Below are 25,497 nucleotides of genomic sequence, written 5' to 3' on the forward strand. Positions count from 1 at the left end.
ATAATTCTTTCCTTTGCCATTTTTCATTAATGCTTTGAATGTCATTCCAACAAAAGGAATCGAAATTACACTCTCATTATTTACTTATTTTTGATGTATTCTTCATTAATGAGTTTGACAACATTTCATTGCATCGACCGGGAATCGAACCCGGGCCGCCCGCGTGGAAGGCGAGCATTTTACCACTGAACAACCGATGCGATATATCGTTCACAGAACATAATTCTTTCCTTTGCCATTTTGTCATTAATGCTTTGAATGTCATTCCAACAAAAGGAATCGAAATTACACTCTCATTATTTACTTATTTTTTATGTATACTTCATTAATGAGTTTGACAAAATTTCATTGCATCGACCGGGAATCGAACCCGGGCCGCCCGCGTTGAAGGCGAGCATTTTACCACTGAAGAACCGATGCGATATATCGTTCACAGAACATAATTCTTTCCTTTGCCATTTTGTCATTAATGCTTTGAATGTCATTCCAACAAAAGGAATCGAAATTACACTCTCATTATTTACTTATTTTTTATGTATTCTTCATTAATGAGTTTGACAAAATTTCATTGCATCGACCCGGAATCGAACCCGGGCCCCCCGTGTTACAGCCGAGAATTCCACCACTGAACCACCGATGCGATATATCGTTCACAGAACATAATTCTTTCCTTTGCCATTTTGTCATTAATGCTTTGAATGTCATTCCAACAAAAGGAATCGAAATTACACTCTCATTATTTACTTATTTTTGATGTATTCTTCATTAATGAGTTTGACAAAATTTCATTGCATCGACCGGGAATCGAACCCGGGCCGCCCGCGTGGCAGGCGAGCATTCTACCACTGAACCACCGATGCGATATATCGTTCACAGAACATAATTCTTTCCTTTGCCATTTTTCATTAATGCTTTGAATGTCATTCCAACAAAAGGAATCGAAATTACACTCTCATTATTTACTTATTTTTGATGTATTCTTCATTAATGAGTTTGACAAAATTTCATTGCATCGACCGGGAATCGAACCCGGGCCGCCCGCGTTGAAGGCGAGCATTTTACCACTGAACAACCGATGCGATATATCGTTCACAGAACATAATTCTTTCCTTTGCCATTTTGTCATTAATGCTTTGAATGTGATTCCAACAAAAGGAATCGAAATTACACTCTTATTATTTACTTATTTTTGATGTATTCTTCATTAATGAGTTTGACAAAATTTCATTGCATCGACCCGGAATCGAACCCGGGCCCCCCGTGTTACAGCCGAGAATTCTACCACTGAACAACCGATGCGATATATCGTTCACAGAACATAATTCTTTCCTTTGCCATTTTGTCATTAATGCTTTGAATGTCATTCCAACAAAAGGAATCGAAATTACACTCTCATTATTTACTTCGTTTTTTATGTATTCTTCATTAATGAGTTTGACAAAATTTCATTGCATGAGATCGGGCATTGAACCCGGGCCGCCCGCGTGGCAGGCGTGCATTCTACCACTGAACAACCGATGCGATATATCGTTCACAGAACATAATTCTTTCCTTTGCCATTTTGTCATTAATGCTTTGAATGTCATTCCAATAAAAGGAATCGAAATTACACTCTCATTATTTACTTATTTTTGATGTATTCTTCATTAATGAGTTTGACAAAATTTCATTGCATCGACCGGGAATCGAACACTGGCCGCCCGCGTGGCAGGCGAGCATTCTACCACTGAACCACCGATGCGATATATCGTTAACAGAACATAATTCTTTCCTTTGCCATTTTGTCATTAATGCTTTGAATGTCATTCCAACAAAAGGAATCGAAATTACACTCTCATTATTTACTTATTTTTGATGTATTCTTCATTAATGAGTTTGACAAAATTTCATTGCATCGACCGGGAATCGAACCCGGGCCGCCCGCGTGGCAGGCGAGCATTCTACCACTGAACCACCGATGCGATATATCGTTCACAGAACATAATTCTTTCCTTTGCCATTTTTCATTAATGCTTTGAATGTCATTCCAACAAAAGGAATCGAAATTACACTCTCATTATTTACTTATTTTTGATGTATTCTTCATTAATGAGTTTGACAACATTTCATTGCATCGACCGGGAATCGAACCCGGGCCGCCCGCGTGGAAGGCGAGCATTTTACCACTGAACAACCGATGCGATATATCGTTCACAGAACATAATTCTTTCCTTTGCCATTTTGTCATTAATGCTTTGAATGTCATTCCAATAAAAGGAATCGAAATTACACTCTCATTATTTACTTATTTTTTATGTATTCTTCATTAATGAGGTTGACAAAATTTCATTGCATCGACCCGGAATCGAACCCGGGCCCCCCGTGTTACAGCCGAGAATTCCACCACTGAACCACCGATGCGATATATCGTTCACAGAACATAATTCTTTCCTTTGCCATTTTGTCATTAATGCTTTGAATGTCATTCCAACAAAAGGAATCGAAATTACACTCTCATTATTTACTTATTTTTGATGTATTCTTCATTAATGAGTTTGACAAAATTTCATTGCATCGACCGGGAATCGAACCCGGGCCGCCCGCGTGGCAGGCGAGCATTCTACCACTGAACCACCGATGCGATATATCGTTCACAGAACATAATTCTTTCCTTTGACATTTTGTCATTAATGCTTTGAATGCCATTCCAACGAAAGGAATCGAAATTACACTCTCATTATTTACTTGTTTTTGATGTATTCTTCATTAATGAGTTTGACAAAATTTAATGGCATCGACGGGGAATCGAACCCGGGCGTCCCGCGTGGCAGGCGAGCATTCTACCACTGAACCACCGATGCGATATATCGTTCACAGAACATAATTCTTTCCTTTGCCATTTTGTCATTAATGCTTTGAATGTCATTCCAACAAAAGGAATCGAAATTACACTCTCATTATTTACTTATTTTTGATGTATTCTTCATTAATGAGTTTGACAAAATTTCATTGCATCGACCCGGAATCGAACCCGGGCCCCCCGTGTTACAGCCGAGAATTCTACCACTGAACAACCGATGCGATATATCGTTCACAGAACATAATTCTTTCCTTTGCCATTTTGTCATTAATGCTTTGAATGTCATTCCAACAAAAGGAATCGAAATTACACTCTCATTATTCACTTCGTTTTTTATGTATTCTTCATTAATGAGTTTGACAAAATTTCATTGCATGAGATCGGGCATTGAACCCGGGCCGCCCGCGTGGCAGGCGTGCATTCTACCACTGAACAACCGATGCGATATATCGTTCACAGAACATAATTCTTTCCTTTGCCATTTTGTCATTAATGCTTTGAATGTCATTCCAATAAAAGGAATCGAAATTACACTCTCATTATTTACTTATTTTTGATGTATTCTTCATTAATGAGTTTGACAAAATTTCATTGCATCGACCGGGAATCGAACACGGGCCGCCCGCGTGGCAGGCGAGCATTCTACCACTGAACCACCGATGCGATATATCGTTAACAGAACATAATTCTTTCCTTTGCCATTTTGTCATTAATGCTTTGAATGTCATTCCAACAAAAGGAATCGAAATTACACTCTCATTATTTACTTATTTTTGATGTATTCTTCATTACTGAATTTGACAAAATTTCATTGCATCGACCGGGAATCGAACCCGGGCCGCCCGCGTGGCAGGCGAGCATTCTACCACTGAACCACCGATGCGATATATCGTTCACAGAACATAATTCTTTCCTTGGCAATTTTGTCATTAATGCTTTGAATGTCATTCCAACAAAAGGAATCGAAATTACACTCTCATTATTTACTTATTTCTGATGTGATGTATTCTTCATTAATGAGTTTGACAAAATTTCATTGCATCGACCGGGAATCGAACCCGGGCCGCCCGCGTGGCAGGCGAGCATTCTACCACTGAACCACCGATGCGATATATCGTTCACAGAACATAATTCTTTCCTTTGCCATTTTGTCATTAATGCTTTGAATGTCATTCCAACAAAAGGAATCGAAATTACACTCTCATTATTTACTTATTTTTGATGTATTCTTCATTAATGAGTTTGACAAAATCTCATTGCATCGACCGGGAATCGAACCCGGGCCGCCCGCGTGGCAGGCGAGCATTCTACCACTGAACCACCGATGCGATATATCGTTCACAGAACATAATTCTTTCCTTTGCCATTTTGTCATTAATGCTTTGAATGTCATTCCAACAAAAGGAATCGAAATTACACTCTCATTATTTACTTATTTTTTATGTATTCTTCATTAATGAGTTTGACAAAATTTCATTGCATCGACCGGGAATCGAACCCGGGCCGCCTGCGTAGCAGGCGAGAATTCTTCCACTGAACCACCGATGCGATATATCGTTCACAGAACATTATTCTTTCCTTTGCCATTTTGTCATTAATGCTTTGAATGTCATTCCAACAAAAGGAATCGAAATTACACTCTCATTATTTACGTCGTTTTTTATGTATTCTTCATTAATGAGTTTGACAAAATTTCATTGCATCGACCGGGAATCGAACCCGGGCCGCCCACGTGGCAGGCGAGCATTCTACCACTGAACCACCGATGCGATATATCGTTCACTGAACGTAATTCTTTCCTTTGCCATTTTGTCATTAATGCTGTGAATATCATTCCAACAAAAGGAATCGAAATTACACTCTCATTATTTAATTATTTTTTATGTATTCTTGATTAATGAGTTTGACAAAATTTCATTGCATCGACCCGGAATAAAACCCGGGCCCCCCGCGTGGCAGGCGAGCATTCTACCACTGAACCACCGATGCGATATATCGTTCACTGAACATAATTCTTTCCTTTGCTATTTTGTCATTAATGCTGTGAATGTCATTCCAACAAAAGGAATCGAAATTACACTCTCATTATTTAATTATTTTTTATGTATTCTTCATTAATGAGTTTGACAAAATTTCATTGCATGGGATCGGGAATTGAACTCGGGCCGCCCGCGTGGCAGGCGAGCATTCTACCACTGAACCACCGATGCGATATATCGTTCACAGAACATAATTCTTTCCTTTGCAATATTGTCATTAATGCTTTGAATGTCATTCCAACAAAAGGAATCGAAATTACACTCTCATTATTTACTTTTTTTTGATGTATTCTTCATTAATGAGTTTGACAAAATTTCATTGCATCGGCCGGGAATCGAACCCGGGCCGCCCGCGTGGCAGGCGAGCATTCTACCACTGAACCACCGATGCGATATATCGTTCGCAGAACATAATTCTTTCCTTTGCCAATTTGTCATTAATGCTTTGAATGTCATTCCAACAAAAGGAATCGAAATTACACTCTCATTATTTACTTATTTTTGATGTATTCTTCATTAATGAGTTTGACAAAATTTCATTGCATCGACCGGGAATCGAACCCGGGCCGCCCGCGTGGCAGGCGAGCATTCTACCACTGAACCACCGATGCGATATATCGTTCACCGAACATAATTCTTTCCTTTGCCATTTTGTCATTAATGCTTTGAATGTCATTCCAACAAAAGGAATCGAAATTACACTCTCATTATTTACTTATTTTTGATGTATTCTTCATTAATGAGTTTGACAACATTTCATTGCATCGACCGGGAATCGAACCCGGGCCGCCCGCGGGGAAGGCGAGCATTTTACCACTGAACAACCGATGCGATATATCGTTCACAGAACATAATTCTTTCCTTTGCCATTTTGTCATTAATGCTTTGAATGTCATTCCAACAAAAGGAATCGAAATTACACTCTCATTATTTACTTATTTTTTATGTATTCTTCATTAATGAGTTTGACAAAATTTCATTGCATCGACCCGGAATCGAACCCGGGCCCCCCGTGTTACAGCCGAGAATTCCACCACTGAACCACCGATGCGATATATCGTTCACAGAACATAATTCTTTCCTTTGCCATTTTGTCATTAATGCTTTGAATGTCATTCCAACAAAAGGAATCGAAATTACACTCTCATTATTTACTTATTTTTGATGTATTCTTCATTACTGAGTTTGACAAAATTTCATTGCATCGACCGGGAATCGAACCCGGGCCGCCACAGTGGCAGGCGAGCATTCTACCACTGAACCACCGATGCGATATATCGTTCACAGAACATAATTCTTTCCTTGGCAATTTTGTCATTAATGCTTTGAATGTCATTCCAACAAAAGGAATCGAAATTACACTCTCATTATTTACTTATTTCTGATGTGATGTATTCTTCATTAATGAGTTTGACAAAATTTCATTGCATCGACCGGGAATCGAACCCGGGCCGCCCGCGTGGCAGGCGAGCATTCTACCACTGAACCACCGATGCGATATATCGTTCACAGAACATAATTCTTTCCTTTGCCATTTTGTCATTAATGCTTTGAATGTCATTCCAACAAAAGGAATCGAAATTACACTCTCATTATTTACTTATTTTTGATGTATTCTTCATTAATGAGTTTGACAAAATCTCATTGCATCGACCGGGAATCGAACCCGGGCCGCCCGCGTGGCAGGCGAGCATTCTACCACTGAACCACCGATGCGATATATCGTTCACAGAACATAATTCTTTCCTTTGCCATTTTGTCATTAATGCTTTGAATGTCATTCCAACAAAAGGAATCGAAATTACACTCTCATTATTTACTTATTTTTTATGTATTCTTCATTAATGAGTTTGACAAAATTTCATTGCATCGACCGGGAATCGAACCCGGGCCGCCTGCGTAGCAGGCGAGAATTCTTCCACTGAACCACCGATGCGATATATCGTTCAGAGAACATTATTCTTTCCTTTGCCATTTTGTCATTAATGCTTTGAATGTCATTCCAACAAAAGGAATCGAAATTACACTCTCATTATTTACGTCGTTTTTTATGTATTCTTCATTAATGAGTTTGACAAAATTTCATTGCATCGACCGGGAATCGAACCCGGGCCGCCCACGTGGCAGGCGAGCATTCTACCACTGAACCACCGATGCGATATATCGTTCACTGAACGTAATTCTTTCCTTTGCCATTTTGTCATTAATGCTGTGAATATCATTCCAACAAAAGGAATCGAAATTACACTCTCATTATTTAATTATTTTTTATGTATTCTTGATTCATGAGTTTGACAAAATTTCATTGCATCGACCCGGAATAAAACCCGGGCCCCCCGCGTGGCAGGCGAGCATTCTACCACTGAACCACCGATGCGATATATCGTTCACTGAACATAATTCTTTCCTTTGCTATTTTGTCATTAATGCTGTGAATGTCATTCCAACAAAAGGAATCGAAATTACACTCTCATTATTTAATTATTTTTTATGTATTCTTCATTAATGAGTTTGACAAAATTTCATTGCATGGGATCGGGAATTGAACCCGGGCCGCCCGCGTGGCAGGCGAGCATTCTACCACTGAACCACCGATGCGATATATCGTTCACAGAACATAATTCTTTCCTTTGCAATATTGTCATTAATGCTTTGAATGTCATTCCAACAAAAGGAATCGAAATTACACTCTCATTATTTACTTTTTTTTGATGTATTCTTCATTAATGAGTTTGACAAAATTTCATTGCATCGGCCGGGAATCGAACCCGGGCCGCCCGCGTGGCAGGCGAGCATTCTACCACTGAACCACCGATGCGATATATCGTTCGCAGAACATAATTCTTTCCTTTGCCAATTTGTCATTAATGCTTTGAATGTCATTCCAACAAAAGGAATCGAAATTACACTCTCATTATTTACTTATTTTTGATGTATTCTTCATTAATGAGTTTGACAAAATTTCATTGCATCGACCGGGAATCGAACCCGGGCCGCCCGCGTGGCAGGCGAGCATTCTACCACTGAACCACCGATGCGATATATCGTTCACCGAACATAATTCTTTCCTTTGCCATTTTGTCATTAATGCTTTGAATGTCATTCCAACAAAAGGAATCGAAATTACACTCTCATTATTTACTTATTTTTGATGTATTCTTCATTAATGAGTTTGACAACATTTCATTGCATCGACCGGGAATCGAACCCGGGCCGCCCGCGGGGAAGGCAAGCATTTTACCACTGAACAACCGATGCGATATATCGTTCACAGAACATAATTCTTTCCTTTGCCATTTTGTCATTAATGCTTTGAATGTCATTCCAACAAAAGGAATCGAAATTACACTCTCATTATTTACTTATTTTTTATGTATTCTTCATTAATGAGTTTGACAAAATTTCATTGCATCGACCCGGAATCGAACCCGGGCCCCCCGTGTTACAGCCGAGAATTCCACCACTGAACCACCGATGCGATATATCGTTCACAGAACATAATTCTTTCCTTTGCCATTTTGTCATTAATGCTTTGAATGTCATTCCAACAAAAGGAATCGAAATTACACTCTCATTATTTACTTATTTTTGATGTATTCTTCATTAATGAGTTTGACAAAATTTCATTGCATCGACCGGGAATCGAACCCGGGCCGCCCGCGTGGCAGGCGAGCATTCTACCACTGAACCACCGATGCGATATATCGTTCACAGAACATAATTCTTTCCTTTGCCATTTTGTCATTAATGCTTTGAATGCCATTCCAACGAAAGGAATCGAAATTACACTCTCATTATTTACTTGTTTTTTATGTATTCTTCATTAATGAGTTTGACAAAATTTAATGGCATCGACGGGGAATCGAACCCGGGCGTCCCGCGTTGCAGGCGAGCATTCTACCACTGAACAACCGATGCGATATATCGTTCACAGAACATAATTCTTTCCTTTGCCATTTTGTCATTAATGCTTTGAATGTCATTCCAACAAAAGGAATCGAAATTACACTCTCATTATTTACTTATTTTTTATGTATTCTTCATTAATGAGTTTGACAAAATTTCATTGCATCGACCGGGAATCGAACCCGGGCCGCCCGCGTGGCAGGCGAGCATTCTACCACTGAACCACCGATGCGATATATCGTTCACAGAACATAATTCTTTCCTTTGCCATTTTGTCATTAATGCTTTGAATGTCATTCCAACAAAAGGAATCGAAATTACACTCTCATTATTTACTTATTTTTGATGTATTCTTCATTAATGAGTTTGACAAAATTTCATTGCATCGACCGGGAATCGAACCCGGGCCGCCCGCGTTGAAGGCGAGCATTTTACCACTGAACAACCGATGCGATATATCGTTCACAGAACATAATTCTTTCCTTTGCCATTTTGTCATTAATGCTTTGAATGTGATTCCAACAAAAGGAATCGAAATTACACTCTCATTATTTACTTATTTTTGATGTATTCTTCATTAATGAGTTTGACAAAATTTCATTGCATCGACCCGGAATCGAACCCGGGCCCCCCGTGTTACAGCCGAGAATTCTACCACTGAACAACCGATGCGATATATCGTTCACAGAACATAATTCTTTCCTTTGCCATTTTGTCATTAATGCTTTGAATGTCATTCCAACAAAAGGAATCGAAATTACACTCTCATTATTTACTTATTTTTGATGTATTCTTCATTAATGAGTTTGACAAAATCTCATTGCATCGACCGGGAATCGAACCCGGGCCGCCCGCGTGGCAGGCGAGCATTCTACCACTGAACCACCGATGCGATATATCGTTCACAGAACATAATTCTTTCCTTTGCCATTTTGTCATTAATGCTTTGAATGTCATTCCAACAAAAGGAATCGAAATTACACTCTCATTATTTACTTATTTTTGATGTATTCTTCATTAATGAGTTTGACAAAATTTCATTGCATCGACCGGGAATCGAACACGGGCCGCCCGCGTGGCAGGCGAGCATTCTACCACTGAACCACCGATGCGATATATCGTTCACAGAACATAATTCTTTCCTTTGCCATTTTGTCATTAATGCTTTGAATGTCATTCCAACAAAAGGAATCGAAATTACACTCTCATTATTTACTTATTTTTGATGTATTCTTCATTAATGAGTTTGACAAAATCTCATTGCATCGACCGGGAATCGAACCCGGGCCGCCCGCGTGGCAGGCGAGCATTCTACCACTGAACCACCGATGCGATATATCGTTCACTGAACGTAATTCTTTCCTTTGCCATTTTGTCATTAATGCTGTGAATGTCATTCCAACAAAAGGAATCGAAATTACACTCTCATTATTTAATTATTTTTTATGTATTCTTGATTAATGAGTTTGACAAAATTTCATTGCATCGACCCGGAATCGAACCCGGGCCCCCCGCGTGGCAGGCGAGCATTCTACCACTGAACCACCGATGCGATATATCGTTCACTGAACATAATTCTTTCCTTTGCTATTTTGTCATTAATGCTGTGAATGTCATTCCAACAAAAGGAATCGAAATTACACTCTCATTATTTAATTATTTTTTATGTATTCTTCATTAATGAGTTTGACAAAATTTCATTGCATGGGATCGGGAATTGAACCCGGGCCGCCCGCGTGGCAGGCGAGCATTCTACCACTGAACCACCGATGCGATATATCGTTCACAGAACATAATTCTTTCCTTTGCAATATTGTCATTAATGCTTTGAATGTCATTCCAACAAAAGGAATCGAAATTACACTCTCATTATTTACTTATTTTTGATGTATTCTTCATTAATGAGTTTGACAAAATTTCATTGCATCGACCGGGAATCGAACCCGGGCAGCCCGCGTGGCAGGCGAGCATTCTACCACTGAACCACCGATGCGATATATCGTTCGCAGAACATAATTCTTTCCTTTGCCAATTTGTCATTAATGCTGTGAATGTCATTCCAACAAAAGGAATCGAAATTACACTCTCATTATTTACTTATTTTTGATGTATTCTTCATTAATGAGTTTGACAAAATTTCATTGCATCGAACGGGAATCGAACCCGGGCCGCCCGCGTGGCAGGCGAGCATTCTACCACTGAACCACCGATGCGATATATCGTTCACAGAACATAATTCTTTCCTTTGCCATTTTGTCATTAATGCTTTGAATGTCATTCCAACAAAAGGAATCGAAATTACACTCTCATTATTTACTTATTTTTGATGTATTCTTCATTAATGAGTTTGACAACATTTCATTGCATCGACCGGGAATCGAACCCGGGCCGCCCGCGTGGAAGGCGAGCATTTTACCACTGAACAACCGATGCGATATATCGTTCACAGAACATAATTCTTTCCTTTGCCATTTTGTCATTAATGCTTTGAATGTCATTCCAACAAAAGGAATCGAAATTACACTCTCATTATTTACTTATTTTTTATGTATTCTTCATTAATGAGTTTGACAAAATTTCATTGCATCGACCCGGAATCGAACCCGGGCCCCCCGTGTTACAGCCGAGAATTCCACCACTGAACCACCGATGCGATATATCGTTCACAGAACATAATTCTTTCCTTTGCCATTTTGTCATTAATGCTTTGAATGTCATACCAACAAAAGGAATCGAAATTACACTCTCATTATTTACTTATTTTTGATGTATTCTTCATTAATGAGTTTGACAAAATTTCATTGCATCGACCGGGAATCGAACCCGGGCCGCCCGCGTGGCAGGCGAGCATTCTACCACTGAACCACCGATGCGATATATCGTTCACAGAACATAATTCTTTCCTTTGCCATTAATGCTTTGAATGCCATTCCAACGAAAGGAATCGAAATTACACTCTCAATATTTACTTGTTTTTTATGTATTCTTCATTAATGAGTTTGACAAAATTTAATGGCATCGACGGGGAATCGAACCCGGGCGTCCCGCGTGGCAGGCGAGCATTCTACCACTGAACCACCGATGCGATATATCGTTCACAGAACATAATTCTTTCCTTTGCCATTTTGTCATTAATGCTTTGAATGTCATTCCAACAAAAGGAATCGAAATTACACTCTCATTATTTACTTATTTTTGATGTGTTCTTCATTAATGAGTTTGACAAAATTTCATTGCATCGACCGGGAATCGAACCCGGGCCGCCCGCGTTGAAGGCGAGCATTTTACCACTGAACAACCGATGCGATATATCGTTCACAGAACATAATTCTTTCCTTTGCCATTTTGTCATTAATGCTTTGAATGTGATTCCAACAAAAGGAATCGAAATTACACTCTCATTATTTACTTATATTTGATGTATTCTTCATTAATGAGTTTGACAAAATTTCATTGCATCGACCCGGAATCGAACCCGGGCCCCCCGTGTTACAGCCGAGAATTCTACCACTGAACAACCGATGCGATATATCGTTCACAGAACATAATTCTTTCCTTTGCCATTTTGTCATTAATGCTTTGAATGTCATTCCAACAAAAGGAATCGAAATTACACTCTCATTATTTACTTCGTTTTTTATGTATTCTTCATTAATGAGTTTGACAAAATTTCATTGCATGAGATCGGGCATTGAACCCGGGCCGCCCGCGTGGCAGGCGTGCATTCTACCACTGAACAACCGATGCGATATATCGTTCACAGAACATAATTCTTTCCTTTGCCATTTTGTCATTAATGCTTTGAATGTCATTCCAATAAAAGGAATCGAAATTACACTCTCATTATTTACTTATTTTTGATGTATTCTTCATTAATGAGTTTGACAAAATTTCATTGCATCGACCGGGAATCGAACACGGGCCGCCCGCGTGGCATGCGAGCATTCTACCACTGAACCACCGATGCGATATATCGTTAACAGAACATAATTCTTTCCTTTGCCATTTTGTCATTAATGCTTTGAATGTCATTCCAACAAAAGGAATCGAAATTACACTCTCATTATTTACTTATTTTTGATGTATTCTTCATTAATGAGTTTGACAAAATTTCATTGCATCGACCGGGAATCGAACCCGGGCCGCCCGCGTGGCAGGCGAGCATTCTACCACTGAACCACCGATGCGATATATCGTTCACAGAACATAATTCTTTCCTTGGCAATTTTGTCATTAATGCTTTGAATGTCATTCCAACAAAAGGAATCGAAATTACACTCTCATTATTTACTTATTTCTGATGTGATGTATTCTTCATTAATGAGTTTGACAAAATTTCATTGCATCGACCGGGAATCGAACCCGCGCCGCCCGCGTGGCAGGCGAGCATTTTACCACTGAACCACCGATGCGATATATCGTTCACAGAACATAATTCTTTCCTTTGCCATTTTGTCATTAATGCTTTGAATGTCATTCCAACAAAAGGAATCGAAATTACACTCTCATTATTTACTTATTTTTGATGTATTCTTCATTAATGAGTTTGACAAAATCTCATTGCATCGACCGGGAATCGAACCCGGGCCGCCCGCGTGGCAGGCGAGCATTCTACCACTGAACCACCGATGCGATATATCGTTCACAGAACATAATTCTTTCCTTTGCCATTTTGTCATTAATGCTTTGAATGTCATTCCAACAAAAGGAATCGAAATTACACTCTCATTATTTACTTATTTTTTTATGTATTCTTCATTAATGAGGTTGACAAAATTTCATTGCATCGACCGGGAATCGAACCCGGGCCGCCCACGTGGCAGGCGAGCATTCTACCACTGAACCACCGATGCGATATATCGTTCACTGAACGTAATTCTTTCCTTTGCCATTTTGTCATTAATGCTGTGAATGTCATTCCAACAAAAGGAATCGAAATTACACTCTCATTATTTAATTATTTTTTATGTATTCTTGATTAATGAGTTTGACAAAATTTCATTGCATCGACCCGGAATCGAACCCGGGCCCCCCGTGTTACAGCCGAGAATTCCACCACTGAACCACCGATGCGATATATCGTTCACAGAACATAATTCTTTCCTTTGCCATTTTGTCATTAATGCTTTGAATGTCATACCAACAAAAGGAATCGAAATTACACTCTCTTATTTACTTATTTTTGATGTATTCTTCATTAATGAGTTTGACAAAATTTCATTGCATCGACCGGGAATCGAACCCGGGCCGCCCGCGTGGCAGGCGAGCATTCTACCACTGAACCACCGATGCGATATATCGTTCACAGAACATAATTCTTTCCTTTGCCATTAATGCTTTGAATGCCATTCCAACGAAAGGAATCGAAATTACACTCTCAATATTTACTTGTTTTTTATGTATTCTTCATTAATGAGTTTGACAAAATTTAATGGCATCGACGGGGAATCGAACCCGGGCGTCCCGCGTGGCAGGCGAGCATTCTACCACTGAACCACCGATGCGATATATCGTTCACAGAACATAATTCTTTCCTTTGCCATTTTGTCATTAATGCTTTGAATGTCATTCCAACAAAAGGAATCGAAATTACACTCTCATTATTTACTTATTTTTGATGTGTTCTTCATTAATGAGTTTGACAAAATTTCATTGCATCGACCGGGAATCGAACCCGGGCCGCCCGCGTTGAAGGCGAGCATTTTACCACTGAACAACCGATGCGATATATCGTTCACAGAACATAATTCTTTCCTTTGCCATTTTGTCATTAATGCTTTGAATGTGATTCCAACAAAAGGAATCGAAATTACACTCTCATTATTTACTTATATTTGATGTATTCTTCATTAATGAGTTTGACAAAATTTCATTGCATCGACCCGGAATCGAACCCGGGCCCCCCGTGTTACAGCCGAGAATTCTACCACTGAACAACCGATGCGATATATCGTTCACAGAACATAATTCTTTCCTTTGCCATTTTGTCATTAATGCTTTGAATGTCATTCCAACAAAAGGAATCGAAATTACACTCTCATTATTTACTTCGTTTTTTATGTATTCTTCATTAATGAGTTTGACAAAATTTCATTGCATGAGATCGGGCATTGAACCCGGGCCGCCCGCGTGGCAGGCGTGCATTCTACCACTGAACAACCGATGCGATATATCGTTCACAGAACATAATTCTTTCCTTTGCCATTTTGTCATTAATGCTTTGAATGTCATTCCAATAAAAGGAATCGAAATTACACTCTCATTATTTACTTATTTTTGATGTATTCTTCATTAATGAGTTTGACAAAATTTCATTGCATCGACCGGGAATCGAACACGGGCCGCCCGCGTGGCATGCGAGCATTCTACCACTGAACCACCGATGCGATATATCGTTAACAGAACATAATTCTTTCCTTTGCCATTTTGTCATTAATGCTTTGAATGTCATTCCAACAAAAGGAATCGAAATTACACTCTCATTATTTACTTATTTTTGATGTATTCTTCATTAATGAGTTTGACAAAATTTCATTGCATCGACCGGGAATCGAACCCGGGCCGCCCGCGTGGCAGGCGAGCATTCTACCACTGAACCACCGATGCGATATATCGTTCACAGAACATAATTCTTTCCTTGGCAATTTTGTCATTAATGCTTTGAATGTCATTCCAACAAAAGGAATCGAAATTACACTCTCATTATTTACTTATTTCTGATGTGATGTATTCTTCATTAATGAGTTTGACAAAATTTCATTGCATCGACCGGGAATCGAACCCGCGCCGCCCGCGTGGCAGGCGAGCATTTTACCACTGAACCACCGATGCGATATATCGTTCACAGAACATAATTCTTTCCTTTGCCATTTTGTCATTAATGCTTTGAATGTCATTCCAACAAAAGGAATCGAAATTACACTCTCATTATTTACTTATTTTTGATGTATTCTTCATTAATGAGTTTGACAAAATCTCATTGCATCGACCGGGAATCGAACCCGGGCCGCCCGCGTGGCAGGCGAGCATTCTACCACTGAACCACCGATGCGATATATCGTTCACAGAACATAATTCTTTCCTTTGCCATTTTGTCATTAATGCTTTGAATGTCATTCCAACAAAAGGAATCGAAATTACACTCTCATTATTTACTTATTTTTTTATGTATTCTTCATTAATGAGGTTGACAAAATTTCATTGCATCGACCGGGAATCGAACCCGGGCCGCCCACGTGGCAGGCGAGCATTCTACCACTGAACCACCGATGCGATATATCGTTCACTGAACGTAATTCTTTCCTTTGCCATTTTGTCATTAATGCTGTGAATGTCATTCCAACAAAAGGAATCGAAATTACACTCTCATTATTTAATTATTTTTTATGTATTCTTGATTAATGAGTTTGACAAAATTTCATTGCATCGACCCGGCATCGAACCCGGGCCGCCCGCGTGGCAGGCGACCATTCTACCACTGAACCACCGATGCGATATATCGTTCACTGAACGTAATTCTTTCCTTTGCCATTTTGTCATTAATGCTGTGACTGTCATTCCAACAAAAGGAATCGAAATTACACTCTCATTATTTACTTATTTTTTATGTATTCTTGATTAATGAGTTTGACAAAATTTCATTGCATCGACCCGGAATCGAACCCGGGCCCCCCGCGTGGCAGGCGAGCATTCTACCACTGAACCACCGATGCGATATATCGTTCACTGAACATAATTCTTTCCTTTGCTATTTTGTCATTAATGCTGTGAATGTTATTCCAACAAAAGGAATCGAAATTACACTCTCATTATTTAATTATTTTTTATGTATTCTTCATTAATGAGTTTGACAAAATTTCATTGCATGGGATCGGGAATTGAACCCGGGCCGCCCGCGTGGCAGGCGAGCATTCTACCACTGAACCACCGATGCGATATATCGTTCACAGAACATAATTCTTTCCTTTGCAATATTGTCATTAATGCTTTGAATGTCATTCCAACAAAAGGAATCGAAATTACACTCTCATTATTTACTTATTTTTGATGTATTCTTCATTAATGAGTTTGACAAAATTTCATTGCATCGACCGGGAATCGAACCCGGGCCGCCCGCGTGGCAGGCGAGCATTCTACCACTGAACCACCGATGCGATATATCGTTCGCAGAACATAATTCTTTCCTTTGCCAATTTGTCATTAATGCTTTGAATGTCATTCCAACAAAAGGAATCGAAATTACACTCTCATTATTTACTTATTTTTTATGTATTCTTCATTAATGAGTTTGACAAAATTTCATTGCATCGACCGGGAATCGAACCCGGGCCGCCCGCGTGGCAGGCGAGCATTCTACCACTGAACCACCGATGCGATATATCGTTCACAGAACATAATTCTTTCCTTTGCCATTTTGTCATTAATGCTTTGAATGTCATTCCAACAAAAGGAATCGAAATTACACTCTCATTATTTACTTATTTTTTTATGTATTCTTCATTAATGAGGTTGACAAAATTTCATTGCATCGACTCGGCATCGAACCCGGGCCGCCCGCGTGGCAGGCGAGCATTCTACCACTGAACCACCGATGCGATATATCGTTCACAGAACATAATTCTTTCCTTTGCCATTTTGTCATTAATGCTTTGAATGTCATTCCAACAAAAGGAATCGAAATTACACTCTCATTATTTACTTATTTTTGATGTATTCTTCATTAATGAGTTTGACAAAATTTCATTGCATCGACCGGGAATCGAACCCGGGCCGCCTGCGTAGCAGGCGAGAATTCTACCACTGAACCACCGATGCGATATATCGTTCACAGAACATTATTCTTTCCTTTGCCATTTTGTCATTAATGCTTTGAATGTCATTCCAACAAAAGGAATCGAAATTACACTCTCATTATTTACGTCGTTTTTTATGTATTCTTCATTAATGAGTTTGACAAAATTTCATTGCATCGACCGGGAATCGAACCCGGGCCGCCCACGTGGCAGGCGAGCATTCTACCACTGAACCACCGATGCGATATATCGTTCACTGAACGTAATTCTTTCCTTTGCCATTTTGTCATTTATGCTGTGAATGTCATTCCAACAAAAGGAATCGAAATTACACTCTCATTATTTAATTATTTTTTATGTATTCTTGATTAATGAGTTTGACAAAATTTCATTGCATCGACCCGGAATCGAACCCGGGCCCCCCGCGTGGAAGGCGAGCATTCTACCACTGAACCACCGATGCGATATATTGTTCACTGAACATAATTCTTTCCTTTGCTATTTTGTCATTAATGCTGTGAATGTCATTCCAACAAAAGGAATCGAAATTACACTCTCATTATTTAATTATTTTTTATGTATTCTTCATTAATGAGTTTGACAAAATTTCATTGCATGGGATCGGGAATTGAACCCGGGCCGCCCGCGTGGCAGGCGAGCATTCTACCACTGAACCACCGATGCGATATATCGTTCACAGAACATAATTCTTTCCTTTGCAATATTGTCATTAATGCTTTGAATGTCATTCCAACAAAAGGAATCGAAATTACACTCTCATTATTTACTTATTTTTGATGTATTCTTCATTAATGAGTTTGACAAAATTTCATTGCATCGACCGGGAATCGAACCCGGGCCGCCCGCGTGGCAGGCGAGCATTCTACCACTGAACCACCGATGCGATATATCGTTCGCAGAACATAATTCTTTCCTTTGCCATTTTGTCATTAATGCTTTGAATGTAATTCCAACAAAAGGAATCGAAATTACACTCTCATTATTTACTTATTTTTGATGTATTCTTCATTAATGAGTTTGACAAAATTTCATTGCATCGACCGGGAATCGAACCCGGGCCGCCCGCGTGGCAGGCGAGCATTCTACCACTGAACCACCGATGCGATATATCGTTCACAGAACATAATTCTTTCCTTTGCCATTTTGTCATTAATGCTTTGAATGTCATTCCAACAAAAGGAATCGAAATTACACTCTCATTATTTACTTATTTTTTATGTATTCTTCATTAATGAGTTTGACAAAATTTCATTGCATCGACCGGGAATCGAACCCGGGCAGCCCGCGTAGCAGGCGAGCATTCTACCACTGAACCACCGATGCGATATATCGTTCACAGAACATAATTCTTTCCTTTGCCATTTTGTCATTAATGCTTTGAATGTCATTCCAACAAAAGGAATCGAAATTACACTCTCATTATTTACGTCGTTTTTTATGTATTCTTCATTAATGAGTTTGACAAAATTTCATTGCATCGACCGGGAATCGAACCCGGGCCGCCCGCGTGGCAGGCGAGCATTCTACCACTGAACCACCGATGCGATATATCGTTCACAGAACATAATTCTTTCCTTTGCCATTTTGTCATTAATGCTTTGAATGTCATTCCGTCAAAAGGAATCGAAATTACACTCTCATTATTTACTTATTTTTTATGCATTCTTGATTAATGAGTTTGACAAAATTTCATTGCATCGACCGGGAATCGAACCCGGGCCGCCCGCGTGGCAGGCGAGCATTCTACCACTGAACCACCGATGCGATATATCGTTCACAGAACATAATTCTTTCCTTTGCCATTTTGTCATGAATGCTTTGAATGTCATTCCAACAAACGGAATCCGAATTACACTCTCATTATTTACTTATTTTTGATGTATTCTTCATTAATGAGTTTGACAAAATTTCATTGCATCGACCGGGAATCGAACCCAGGCCGCCCGCGTGGCAGGCGAGCATTCTACCACTGAACCACCGATGCGATATATCGTTCACAGAACATAATTCTTTCCTTTGCCATTTTGTCATTAATGCTTTGAATGTATTTCCAACAAAAGGAATCGAAATTACACTCTCATTATTTACTTATTTTTGATGTATTCTTCATTAATGAGTTTGACAAAATTTCATTGAATGGGACCGGGAATTGAACCCGGGCGTCCCGCGTGGCAGGCGAGCATTCTACTACTGAACCACCGATGCGATATATCGTTCACAGAACATAATTCTTTCCTTTGCCATTTTGTCATTAATGCTTTGAATGTCATTCCAACAAAAGGAATCGAAATTACACTCTCATTATTTACTTATTTTTGATGTATTCTTCATTAATGAGTTTGACAAAATTTCATTGCATCGACCGGGAATCGAACCCGGGCCGCCCGCGTGGCAGGCAAGCATTCTACCACTGAACCACCGATGCGATATATCGTTCACAGAACATAATTCTTTCCTTTGCCATTTTGTCATTAATGCTTTGAATGTAATTCCAACAAAAGGAATCGAAATTACACTCTCATTATTTACTTCGTTTTTTATGTATTCTTCATAATTGAGTTTGACAAAATTTCATTGCATCGACCGGGAATCGAACCCGGGCCGCCCGCGTGGCAGGCGAGCATTCTACCACTGAACCACCGATGCGATATATCGTTAACAGAACATAATTCTTTCCTTTGCCATCTGGTCATTAATGCTTTGAATGTCATTCCAGCAAAAGGAATCGAAATTACACTCTCATTATTTACTTATTTTTGATGCATTCTTGATTAATGAGTTTGACAAAATTTCATTGCATCGACCGGGAATCGAACCCAGGCCGCCCGCGTGGCAGGCGAGCATTCTACCACTGAACCACCGATGCGATATATCGTTCACAGAACATAATTCTTTCCTTTGCCATTTTGTCATTAATGCTTTGAATGTCATTCCAACAAAAGGAATCGAAATTACACTCTCATTATTTACTTATTTTTGATGTATTCTTCATTAATGAGTTTGACAAAATTTCATTGCATCGACCGGGAATCGAACCCGGGCCGCCCGCGTGGCAGGCAAGCATCCTACCACTGAATCACCGATGCGATATATCGTTCACAGAACATAATTCTTTCCTTTGCCATTTTGTCATTAATGCTTTGAATGTCATTCCAACAAAAGGAATCGAAATTACACTCTCATTATTTACTTATTTTTGATGTATTCTTCATTAATGAGTTTGACAAAATTTCATTGCATCGACCGGGAATCGAACCCGGGCCGCCCGCGTGGCAGGCGAGCATTCTACCACTGAACCACCGATGCGATATATCGTTCACAGAACATAATTCTTTCCTTTGCCATTTTGTCATTAATGCTTTGAATGTCATTCCAACAAAAGGAATCGAAATTACACTCTCATTATTTACTTCGTTTTTTATGTATTCTTCATTAATGAGTTTGACAAAATTTCATTGCATCGACCGGGAATCGAACCCGGGCCGCCCGCGTGGTAGGCGAGGATTCTACCACTGAACCACCGATGCGATATATCGTTCACAGAACATAATTCTTTCCTTTGCCATTTTGTCATTAATGCTTTGAATGTCATTCCAACAAAAGGAATCGAAATTACACTCTCATTATTTAATGATTTTTGATGTATTCTTGATTAATGAGTTTGACAAAATTTCATTGCATCGACCCGGAATCGAACCCGGGCCCCCCATGTTTCAGCCGAGCATTCTACCACTGAACCACCGATGCGATATATCGTTCACAGAACATAATTCTGTCCTTTGCCATTTTGTCATTAATGCTTTGAATGTCATTCCAACAAAAGGAATCGAAATCACACTCTCATTATTTACTTCTTTTTGATGTATTCTTCATTATGAGTTTGACAAAATTTCATTGCATCGACCGGGAATCGAACCCGGGCCGCCTGCGTGGCAGGCGAGCATTCTACCACTGAACCACCGATACGTTATATCGTTCACAGAACATAATTCTTTCCTTTGCCATTTTGTCATTAATGCTTTGAATGTCATTCCAACAAAAGGAATCGAAATTACACTCTCATTATTTACTTATTTTTGATGTATTCTTGATTAATGAGTTTGACAAAATTTCATTGCATCGACCCGGAATCGAACCCGGGCCCTCCGTGTTGCAGCCGAGCATTCTACCACTGAACCACCGATGCGATATATGGTTCACAGAACATAATTCTTTCCTTTGCCATTTTGTCATTAATGCTTTGAATGTCATTCCAATAAAAGGAATCGAAATTACACTCTCATTATTTACTTATTTTTGATGTATTCTTCATTAATGAGTTTGACAAAATGTCATTGCATCGACCGGGAATCGAACACGGGCCGCCCGAATGGCAGGCGAGCATTCTACCACTGAACCACCGATGCGATATATCGTTAACAGAACATATTTCTTTCCTTTGTCATTTTGTCATTAATGCTTTGAATGTCATTCCAACAAAAGGAATCGAAATTACACTCTCATTATTTACTTATTTTTGATGTATTCTTCATTAATGAGTTTGACAATATTTCATTGCATCTACCGGGAATCGAACCCGGGCCGCCCGTGTGGCAGGCGAGCATTCTACCACTGAACCACCGATGCGATATATCGTTCACAGAACATAATTCTTTCCTTTGCCATTTTGTCATTAATGCTTTGAATGTCATTCCAACAAAAGGAATCGAAATTACACTCTCATTATTTACTTCGTTTTTTATTTATTCTTCATAATTGAGTTTGAAAAAATTTCATTGCATCGACCGGGAATCGAACCCGGGCCGCCCGCGCGGCAGGCGAGCATTCTACCACTGAACCACCGATGCGATATATCGTTCACAGTACATAATTCTTTCCTTTGCCATTTTGTCATTAATGCTTTGAATGTCATTCCAACAAAAGGAATCGAAATTACACTCTCATTATTTACTTATTTTTGATGTATTCTTCATTAATGAGTTTGACAAAATTTCATTGCATCGACCGGGAATCGAACCCGGGCCGCCCGCGTGGCAGGCGAGCATTCTACCACTGAACCACCGATGCGATATATCGTTCACAGAACATAATTCTTTCCTTTGCCATCTGGTCATTAATGCTTTGAATGTCATTCCAGCAAAAGGAATCGAAATTACACTCTCATTATTTACTTATTTTTGATGCATTCTTGATTAATGAGTTTGACAAAATTTCATTGCATCGACCGGGAATCGAACCCAGGCCGCCCGCGTGGCAGGCGAGCATTCTACCACTGACCCACCGATGCGATATATCGTTCACAGAACATAATTCTTTCCTTTGCCATTTTGTCATTAATGCTTTGAATGTCATTCCAACAAAAGGAATCGAAATTACACTCTCATTATTTACTTATTTTTGATGTATTCTTCATTAATGAGTTTGACAAAATTTCATTGCATGGGACCGGGAATTGAACCCCGGCCGCCCGCGTGGCAGGCGAGCATTCTACCACTGAACAACCGATGCGATATATCGGTCACAGAACATAATTCTTTCCTTTGCCATTTTGTCATTAATGCTTTGAATGTCATTCCAACAAAAGGAATCGAAATTACACTCTCATTATTTACTTATTTTTGATGTATTCTTCATTAATGAGTTTGACAAAATTTCATTGCATCGACCGGGAATCGAACCCGGGCCGCCCGCGTGGCAGGCAAGCATTCTACCACTGAATCACCGATGCGATATATCGTTCACAGAACATAATTCTTTCCTTTGCCATTTTGTCATTAATGCTTTGAATGTCATTCCAACAAAAGGAATCGAAATTACACTCTCATTATTTACTTATTTTTGATGTATTCTTCATTAATGAGTTTGACAAAATTTCATTGCATCGACCGGGAATCGAACCCGGGCCGCCCGCGTGGCAGGCAAGCATTCTACCACTGAACCACCGATGCGATATATCGTTCACAGAACATAATTCTTTCCTTTGCCATTTTGTCATTAATGCTTTGAATGTCATTCCAACAAAAGGAATCGAAATTACACTCTCATTATTTACTTCGTTTTTTATGTATTCTTCATTAATGAGTTTGACAAAATTTCATTGCATCGACCGGGAATCGAACCCGGGCCGCCCGCGTGGTAGGCGAGCATTCTACCACTGAACCACCGATGCGATATATCGTTCACAGAACATAATTCTTTCCTTTGCCATTTTGTCATTAATGCTTTGAATGTCATTCCAACAAAAGGAATCGAAATTACACTCTCATTATTTACTTATTTTTTATGTATTCTTCATTAATGAGTTTGACAAAATTACATTGCATCGACCGGGAATAGAACCCGGGCCGCCCGCGTGGCAGGCGAGCATTCTACCACTGAACCACCGATGCGATATATCCTTCACAGAACATAATTCTGTCCTTTGCCATTTTGTCATTAATGCTTTGAATGTCATTCCAACAAAAGGAATCGAAATTACACTCTCATTATTTACTTCGTCTTTTATGTATTCTTCATTATTGAGTTTGACAAAATTTCATTGCATCGACCAGGAATCGAACCCGGGCCGCCCGCGTGGCAGGCGAGCATTCTACCACTGAACCACCGATGCGATATATCGTTCACAGAACATAATTCTTTCCTTTGCCATTTTGTCATTAATGCTTTGAATGTCATTCCAACAAAAGGAATCGAAATTACACTCTCATTATTTACTTATTTTTGATGTATTCTTCATTAATGAGTTTGACAAAATTTTATTGCATCGACCGGGAATCGAACCCGGGCCGCCACAGTGGCAGGCGAGCATTCTACCACTGAACCACCGATGCGATATATCGTTCACAGAACATAATTCTTTCCTTTGCCATTTTGTCATTAATGCTTTGAATGTCATTCCAACAAAAGGAATCGGAATTACACTCTCATTATTTACTTACTTTTTGAAGTATTCTTCATTATTGAGTTGAGACAATTTCATATCATCGATCGGGAATCATACCCGGGCCGCTACCGCGGCAGGCGAGCATTCTACCACTGAACCACCGATGCGATATATCGTTCACAGAACATAATTCTTTCCTTTGCCATTTTGTCATTAATGCTTTGAATGTCATTCCAACAAAAGGAATCGAAATTACACTCTCATTATTTACTTCGATTTTTATGTATTCTTCATTAATGAGTTTGACAAAATTTCATTGCATCGACCGGGAATCGAACTCGGGCCGCCCGCGTGGCAGGCGAGCATTCTACCACTGAACCACCGATGCGGTATATCGTTCACAGAACATAATTCTTTCCTTTGCCATTTTGTCATTAATGCTTTGAATGTCATTCCAACAAAAGGAATCGAAATTACACTCTCATTATATACGTCGTTTTTTATGTATTCTTCATTAATGAGTTTGACAACATTTCATTGCATCGACCGGGAATCGAACTCGGGCCGCCCGCGTGGCAGGCGAGCATTCTACCACTGTACCACCGAGTCGATATATCGTTCACAGAACATAATTCTTTCCTTTGCCATTTTGTAATTAATGCTTTGAATGTCATTCCAACAAAAGGAATCGATTTTACATGCTCATTATTTACTTATGTTTGATGTATTCTTCATTAATGAGGTTGAAAAAATTTCATTGCATCGACCCGGAATCGAACCCGGGCCACCGTGTGGCAGCCGAGCATTCTACCACTGAACCACCGATGCGATATATCGTTCACAGAACATAATTCTTTCCTTTCCCCCTTTGTATCATTAATGCTTTGAATGTCATTCCAACAAAAGGAATCGAAATTACATGCTCATTATTTACTTCGTTTTTTGTGTATTCTTATTTAATGAGTTTGACAAAATTTCATTGCATCGACCGGGAATCGAACCTTGGCCGCCCGTGTG

The 25,497-nt window shown here is 39.4% G+C and overlaps 61 non-coding genes across 61 annotated transcripts; all 61 read right to left on the bottom strand.

Moving 5' to 3' along the window:
- Nucleotides 1-129: 129 nt before the first annotated feature.
- Nucleotides 130-200, bottom strand: Trnag-ucc (transfer RNA glycine (anticodon UCC)). The gene has a single exon. It is a non-coding gene; the product is annotated as a tRNA-Gly (tRNA).
- A 589-nt stretch (nucleotides 201-789) lies between these two features.
- On the bottom strand, nucleotides 790-860 carry Trnag-gcc (transfer RNA glycine (anticodon GCC)). Its single transcript has one exon. It is a non-coding gene; the product is annotated as a tRNA-Gly (tRNA).
- Nucleotides 861-1,890: 1,030 nt separating this feature from the next.
- On the bottom strand, nucleotides 1,891-1,961 carry Trnag-gcc (transfer RNA glycine (anticodon GCC)). The gene has a single exon. It is a non-coding gene; the product is annotated as a tRNA-Gly (tRNA).
- Nucleotides 1,962-2,109: 148 nt separating this feature from the next.
- On the bottom strand, nucleotides 2,110-2,180 carry Trnag-ucc (transfer RNA glycine (anticodon UCC)). The gene has a single exon. It is a non-coding gene; the product is annotated as a tRNA-Gly (tRNA).
- Nucleotides 2,181-2,549: 369 nt separating this feature from the next.
- Trnag-gcc (transfer RNA glycine (anticodon GCC)) lies at nucleotides 2,550-2,620 on the bottom strand. Its single transcript has one exon. It is a non-coding gene; the product is annotated as a tRNA-Gly (tRNA).
- An 811-nt stretch (nucleotides 2,621-3,431) lies between these two features.
- Trnag-gcc (transfer RNA glycine (anticodon GCC)) lies at nucleotides 3,432-3,502 on the bottom strand. Its single transcript has one exon. It is a non-coding gene; the product is annotated as a tRNA-Gly (tRNA).
- A 149-nt stretch (nucleotides 3,503-3,651) lies between these two features.
- Nucleotides 3,652-3,722, bottom strand: Trnag-gcc (transfer RNA glycine (anticodon GCC)). Its single transcript has one exon. It is a non-coding gene; the product is annotated as a tRNA-Gly (tRNA).
- A 154-nt stretch (nucleotides 3,723-3,876) lies between these two features.
- On the bottom strand, nucleotides 3,877-3,947 carry Trnag-gcc (transfer RNA glycine (anticodon GCC)). The gene has a single exon. It is a non-coding gene; the product is annotated as a tRNA-Gly (tRNA).
- A 149-nt stretch (nucleotides 3,948-4,096) lies between these two features.
- Nucleotides 4,097-4,167, bottom strand: Trnag-gcc (transfer RNA glycine (anticodon GCC)). The gene has a single exon. It is a non-coding gene; the product is annotated as a tRNA-Gly (tRNA).
- A 149-nt stretch (nucleotides 4,168-4,316) lies between these two features.
- Nucleotides 4,317-4,387, bottom strand: Trnas-gcu (transfer RNA serine (anticodon GCU)). Its single transcript has one exon. It is a non-coding gene; the product is annotated as a tRNA-Ser (tRNA).
- Nucleotides 4,388-4,537: 150 nt separating this feature from the next.
- Nucleotides 4,538-4,608, bottom strand: Trnag-gcc (transfer RNA glycine (anticodon GCC)). Its single transcript has one exon. It is a non-coding gene; the product is annotated as a tRNA-Gly (tRNA).
- Nucleotides 4,609-5,198: 590 nt separating this feature from the next.
- Nucleotides 5,199-5,269, bottom strand: Trnag-gcc (transfer RNA glycine (anticodon GCC)). The gene has a single exon. It is a non-coding gene; the product is annotated as a tRNA-Gly (tRNA).
- Nucleotides 5,270-5,418: 149 nt separating this feature from the next.
- Trnag-gcc (transfer RNA glycine (anticodon GCC)) lies at nucleotides 5,419-5,489 on the bottom strand. Its single transcript has one exon. It is a non-coding gene; the product is annotated as a tRNA-Gly (tRNA).
- A 149-nt stretch (nucleotides 5,490-5,638) lies between these two features.
- On the bottom strand, nucleotides 5,639-5,709 carry Trnag-ucc (transfer RNA glycine (anticodon UCC)). Its single transcript has one exon. It is a non-coding gene; the product is annotated as a tRNA-Gly (tRNA).
- A 594-nt stretch (nucleotides 5,710-6,303) lies between these two features.
- Trnag-gcc (transfer RNA glycine (anticodon GCC)) lies at nucleotides 6,304-6,374 on the bottom strand. The gene has a single exon. It is a non-coding gene; the product is annotated as a tRNA-Gly (tRNA).
- Nucleotides 6,375-6,523: 149 nt separating this feature from the next.
- Nucleotides 6,524-6,594, bottom strand: Trnag-gcc (transfer RNA glycine (anticodon GCC)). Its single transcript has one exon. It is a non-coding gene; the product is annotated as a tRNA-Gly (tRNA).
- A 149-nt stretch (nucleotides 6,595-6,743) lies between these two features.
- Trnas-gcu (transfer RNA serine (anticodon GCU)) lies at nucleotides 6,744-6,814 on the bottom strand. The gene has a single exon. It is a non-coding gene; the product is annotated as a tRNA-Ser (tRNA).
- A 150-nt stretch (nucleotides 6,815-6,964) lies between these two features.
- On the bottom strand, nucleotides 6,965-7,035 carry Trnag-gcc (transfer RNA glycine (anticodon GCC)). Its single transcript has one exon. It is a non-coding gene; the product is annotated as a tRNA-Gly (tRNA).
- A 590-nt stretch (nucleotides 7,036-7,625) lies between these two features.
- Nucleotides 7,626-7,696, bottom strand: Trnag-gcc (transfer RNA glycine (anticodon GCC)). Its single transcript has one exon. It is a non-coding gene; the product is annotated as a tRNA-Gly (tRNA).
- Nucleotides 7,697-7,845: 149 nt separating this feature from the next.
- Nucleotides 7,846-7,916, bottom strand: Trnag-gcc (transfer RNA glycine (anticodon GCC)). The gene has a single exon. It is a non-coding gene; the product is annotated as a tRNA-Gly (tRNA).
- Nucleotides 7,917-8,065: 149 nt separating this feature from the next.
- Nucleotides 8,066-8,136, bottom strand: Trnag-ucc (transfer RNA glycine (anticodon UCC)). Its single transcript has one exon. It is a non-coding gene; the product is annotated as a tRNA-Gly (tRNA).
- Nucleotides 8,137-8,505: 369 nt separating this feature from the next.
- Nucleotides 8,506-8,576, bottom strand: Trnag-gcc (transfer RNA glycine (anticodon GCC)). The gene has a single exon. It is a non-coding gene; the product is annotated as a tRNA-Gly (tRNA).
- A 369-nt stretch (nucleotides 8,577-8,945) lies between these two features.
- Nucleotides 8,946-9,016, bottom strand: Trnag-gcc (transfer RNA glycine (anticodon GCC)). Its single transcript has one exon. It is a non-coding gene; the product is annotated as a tRNA-Gly (tRNA).
- A 589-nt stretch (nucleotides 9,017-9,605) lies between these two features.
- Trnag-gcc (transfer RNA glycine (anticodon GCC)) lies at nucleotides 9,606-9,676 on the bottom strand. Its single transcript has one exon. It is a non-coding gene; the product is annotated as a tRNA-Gly (tRNA).
- Nucleotides 9,677-9,825: 149 nt separating this feature from the next.
- Nucleotides 9,826-9,896, bottom strand: Trnag-gcc (transfer RNA glycine (anticodon GCC)). Its single transcript has one exon. It is a non-coding gene; the product is annotated as a tRNA-Gly (tRNA).
- Nucleotides 9,897-10,045: 149 nt separating this feature from the next.
- On the bottom strand, nucleotides 10,046-10,116 carry Trnag-gcc (transfer RNA glycine (anticodon GCC)). Its single transcript has one exon. It is a non-coding gene; the product is annotated as a tRNA-Gly (tRNA).
- Nucleotides 10,117-10,706: 590 nt separating this feature from the next.
- On the bottom strand, nucleotides 10,707-10,777 carry Trnag-gcc (transfer RNA glycine (anticodon GCC)). Its single transcript has one exon. It is a non-coding gene; the product is annotated as a tRNA-Gly (tRNA).
- A 149-nt stretch (nucleotides 10,778-10,926) lies between these two features.
- Trnag-gcc (transfer RNA glycine (anticodon GCC)) lies at nucleotides 10,927-10,997 on the bottom strand. Its single transcript has one exon. It is a non-coding gene; the product is annotated as a tRNA-Gly (tRNA).
- Nucleotides 10,998-11,146: 149 nt separating this feature from the next.
- On the bottom strand, nucleotides 11,147-11,217 carry Trnag-ucc (transfer RNA glycine (anticodon UCC)). The gene has a single exon. It is a non-coding gene; the product is annotated as a tRNA-Gly (tRNA).
- A 369-nt stretch (nucleotides 11,218-11,586) lies between these two features.
- Trnag-gcc (transfer RNA glycine (anticodon GCC)) lies at nucleotides 11,587-11,657 on the bottom strand. Its single transcript has one exon. It is a non-coding gene; the product is annotated as a tRNA-Gly (tRNA).
- Nucleotides 11,658-12,900: 1,243 nt separating this feature from the next.
- Nucleotides 12,901-12,971, bottom strand: Trnag-gcc (transfer RNA glycine (anticodon GCC)). The gene has a single exon. It is a non-coding gene; the product is annotated as a tRNA-Gly (tRNA).
- Nucleotides 12,972-13,345: 374 nt separating this feature from the next.
- On the bottom strand, nucleotides 13,346-13,416 carry Trnag-gcc (transfer RNA glycine (anticodon GCC)). Its single transcript has one exon. It is a non-coding gene; the product is annotated as a tRNA-Gly (tRNA).
- Nucleotides 13,417-13,566: 150 nt separating this feature from the next.
- Nucleotides 13,567-13,637, bottom strand: Trnag-gcc (transfer RNA glycine (anticodon GCC)). The gene has a single exon. It is a non-coding gene; the product is annotated as a tRNA-Gly (tRNA).
- A 368-nt stretch (nucleotides 13,638-14,005) lies between these two features.
- On the bottom strand, nucleotides 14,006-14,076 carry Trnag-gcc (transfer RNA glycine (anticodon GCC)). The gene has a single exon. It is a non-coding gene; the product is annotated as a tRNA-Gly (tRNA).
- A 1,243-nt stretch (nucleotides 14,077-15,319) lies between these two features.
- On the bottom strand, nucleotides 15,320-15,390 carry Trnag-gcc (transfer RNA glycine (anticodon GCC)). The gene has a single exon. It is a non-coding gene; the product is annotated as a tRNA-Gly (tRNA).
- A 374-nt stretch (nucleotides 15,391-15,764) lies between these two features.
- Nucleotides 15,765-15,835, bottom strand: Trnag-gcc (transfer RNA glycine (anticodon GCC)). Its single transcript has one exon. It is a non-coding gene; the product is annotated as a tRNA-Gly (tRNA).
- Nucleotides 15,836-15,985: 150 nt separating this feature from the next.
- Nucleotides 15,986-16,056, bottom strand: Trnag-gcc (transfer RNA glycine (anticodon GCC)). Its single transcript has one exon. It is a non-coding gene; the product is annotated as a tRNA-Gly (tRNA).
- An 810-nt stretch (nucleotides 16,057-16,866) lies between these two features.
- Trnag-gcc (transfer RNA glycine (anticodon GCC)) lies at nucleotides 16,867-16,937 on the bottom strand. Its single transcript has one exon. It is a non-coding gene; the product is annotated as a tRNA-Gly (tRNA).
- Nucleotides 16,938-17,086: 149 nt separating this feature from the next.
- On the bottom strand, nucleotides 17,087-17,157 carry Trnag-gcc (transfer RNA glycine (anticodon GCC)). The gene has a single exon. It is a non-coding gene; the product is annotated as a tRNA-Gly (tRNA).
- Nucleotides 17,158-17,527: 370 nt separating this feature from the next.
- Nucleotides 17,528-17,598, bottom strand: Trnas-gcu (transfer RNA serine (anticodon GCU)). Its single transcript has one exon. It is a non-coding gene; the product is annotated as a tRNA-Ser (tRNA).
- A 150-nt stretch (nucleotides 17,599-17,748) lies between these two features.
- On the bottom strand, nucleotides 17,749-17,819 carry Trnag-gcc (transfer RNA glycine (anticodon GCC)). The gene has a single exon. It is a non-coding gene; the product is annotated as a tRNA-Gly (tRNA).
- Nucleotides 17,820-17,968: 149 nt separating this feature from the next.
- On the bottom strand, nucleotides 17,969-18,039 carry Trnag-ucc (transfer RNA glycine (anticodon UCC)). Its single transcript has one exon. It is a non-coding gene; the product is annotated as a tRNA-Gly (tRNA).
- Nucleotides 18,040-18,409: 370 nt separating this feature from the next.
- Nucleotides 18,410-18,480, bottom strand: Trnag-gcc (transfer RNA glycine (anticodon GCC)). The gene has a single exon. It is a non-coding gene; the product is annotated as a tRNA-Gly (tRNA).
- A 149-nt stretch (nucleotides 18,481-18,629) lies between these two features.
- Nucleotides 18,630-18,700, bottom strand: Trnag-gcc (transfer RNA glycine (anticodon GCC)). The gene has a single exon. It is a non-coding gene; the product is annotated as a tRNA-Gly (tRNA).
- A 149-nt stretch (nucleotides 18,701-18,849) lies between these two features.
- Trnas-gcu (transfer RNA serine (anticodon GCU)) lies at nucleotides 18,850-18,920 on the bottom strand. Its single transcript has one exon. It is a non-coding gene; the product is annotated as a tRNA-Ser (tRNA).
- Nucleotides 18,921-19,070: 150 nt separating this feature from the next.
- On the bottom strand, nucleotides 19,071-19,141 carry Trnag-gcc (transfer RNA glycine (anticodon GCC)). Its single transcript has one exon. It is a non-coding gene; the product is annotated as a tRNA-Gly (tRNA).
- A 149-nt stretch (nucleotides 19,142-19,290) lies between these two features.
- Trnag-gcc (transfer RNA glycine (anticodon GCC)) lies at nucleotides 19,291-19,361 on the bottom strand. Its single transcript has one exon. It is a non-coding gene; the product is annotated as a tRNA-Gly (tRNA).
- Nucleotides 19,362-19,510: 149 nt separating this feature from the next.
- On the bottom strand, nucleotides 19,511-19,581 carry Trnag-gcc (transfer RNA glycine (anticodon GCC)). Its single transcript has one exon. It is a non-coding gene; the product is annotated as a tRNA-Gly (tRNA).
- A 370-nt stretch (nucleotides 19,582-19,951) lies between these two features.
- Trnag-gcc (transfer RNA glycine (anticodon GCC)) lies at nucleotides 19,952-20,022 on the bottom strand. The gene has a single exon. It is a non-coding gene; the product is annotated as a tRNA-Gly (tRNA).
- Nucleotides 20,023-20,172: 150 nt separating this feature from the next.
- Nucleotides 20,173-20,243, bottom strand: Trnag-gcc (transfer RNA glycine (anticodon GCC)). The gene has a single exon. It is a non-coding gene; the product is annotated as a tRNA-Gly (tRNA).
- Nucleotides 20,244-20,392: 149 nt separating this feature from the next.
- On the bottom strand, nucleotides 20,393-20,463 carry Trnag-gcc (transfer RNA glycine (anticodon GCC)). The gene has a single exon. It is a non-coding gene; the product is annotated as a tRNA-Gly (tRNA).
- Nucleotides 20,464-20,832: 369 nt separating this feature from the next.
- Trnag-gcc (transfer RNA glycine (anticodon GCC)) lies at nucleotides 20,833-20,903 on the bottom strand. Its single transcript has one exon. It is a non-coding gene; the product is annotated as a tRNA-Gly (tRNA).
- Nucleotides 20,904-21,053: 150 nt separating this feature from the next.
- On the bottom strand, nucleotides 21,054-21,124 carry Trnag-acc (transfer RNA glycine (anticodon ACC)). The gene has a single exon. It is a non-coding gene; the product is annotated as a tRNA-Gly (tRNA).
- A 1,249-nt stretch (nucleotides 21,125-22,373) lies between these two features.
- On the bottom strand, nucleotides 22,374-22,444 carry Trnag-gcc (transfer RNA glycine (anticodon GCC)). The gene has a single exon. It is a non-coding gene; the product is annotated as a tRNA-Gly (tRNA).
- A 149-nt stretch (nucleotides 22,445-22,593) lies between these two features.
- On the bottom strand, nucleotides 22,594-22,664 carry Trnag-gcc (transfer RNA glycine (anticodon GCC)). Its single transcript has one exon. It is a non-coding gene; the product is annotated as a tRNA-Gly (tRNA).
- Nucleotides 22,665-23,254: 590 nt separating this feature from the next.
- Trnag-gcc (transfer RNA glycine (anticodon GCC)) lies at nucleotides 23,255-23,325 on the bottom strand. Its single transcript has one exon. It is a non-coding gene; the product is annotated as a tRNA-Gly (tRNA).
- Nucleotides 23,326-23,474: 149 nt separating this feature from the next.
- On the bottom strand, nucleotides 23,475-23,545 carry Trnag-gcc (transfer RNA glycine (anticodon GCC)). Its single transcript has one exon. It is a non-coding gene; the product is annotated as a tRNA-Gly (tRNA).
- A 150-nt stretch (nucleotides 23,546-23,695) lies between these two features.
- Nucleotides 23,696-23,766, bottom strand: Trnag-acc (transfer RNA glycine (anticodon ACC)). Its single transcript has one exon. It is a non-coding gene; the product is annotated as a tRNA-Gly (tRNA).
- Nucleotides 23,767-23,915: 149 nt separating this feature from the next.
- On the bottom strand, nucleotides 23,916-23,986 carry Trnag-gcc (transfer RNA glycine (anticodon GCC)). The gene has a single exon. It is a non-coding gene; the product is annotated as a tRNA-Gly (tRNA).
- A 150-nt stretch (nucleotides 23,987-24,136) lies between these two features.
- Trnag-gcc (transfer RNA glycine (anticodon GCC)) lies at nucleotides 24,137-24,207 on the bottom strand. Its single transcript has one exon. It is a non-coding gene; the product is annotated as a tRNA-Gly (tRNA).
- Nucleotides 24,208-24,797: 590 nt separating this feature from the next.
- On the bottom strand, nucleotides 24,798-24,868 carry Trnag-gcc (transfer RNA glycine (anticodon GCC)). The gene has a single exon. It is a non-coding gene; the product is annotated as a tRNA-Gly (tRNA).
- Nucleotides 24,869-25,497: the final 629 nt, after the last annotated feature.

This window comes from Euprymna scolopes, chromosome 7 (genome assembly GCF_053919585.1).
Source record: "Euprymna scolopes isolate OS-2025 chromosome 7, ASM5391958v1, whole genome shotgun sequence".
NCBI classification, from domain to species: Eukaryota; Metazoa; Mollusca; class Cephalopoda; order Sepiida; family Sepiolidae; genus Euprymna; species Euprymna scolopes.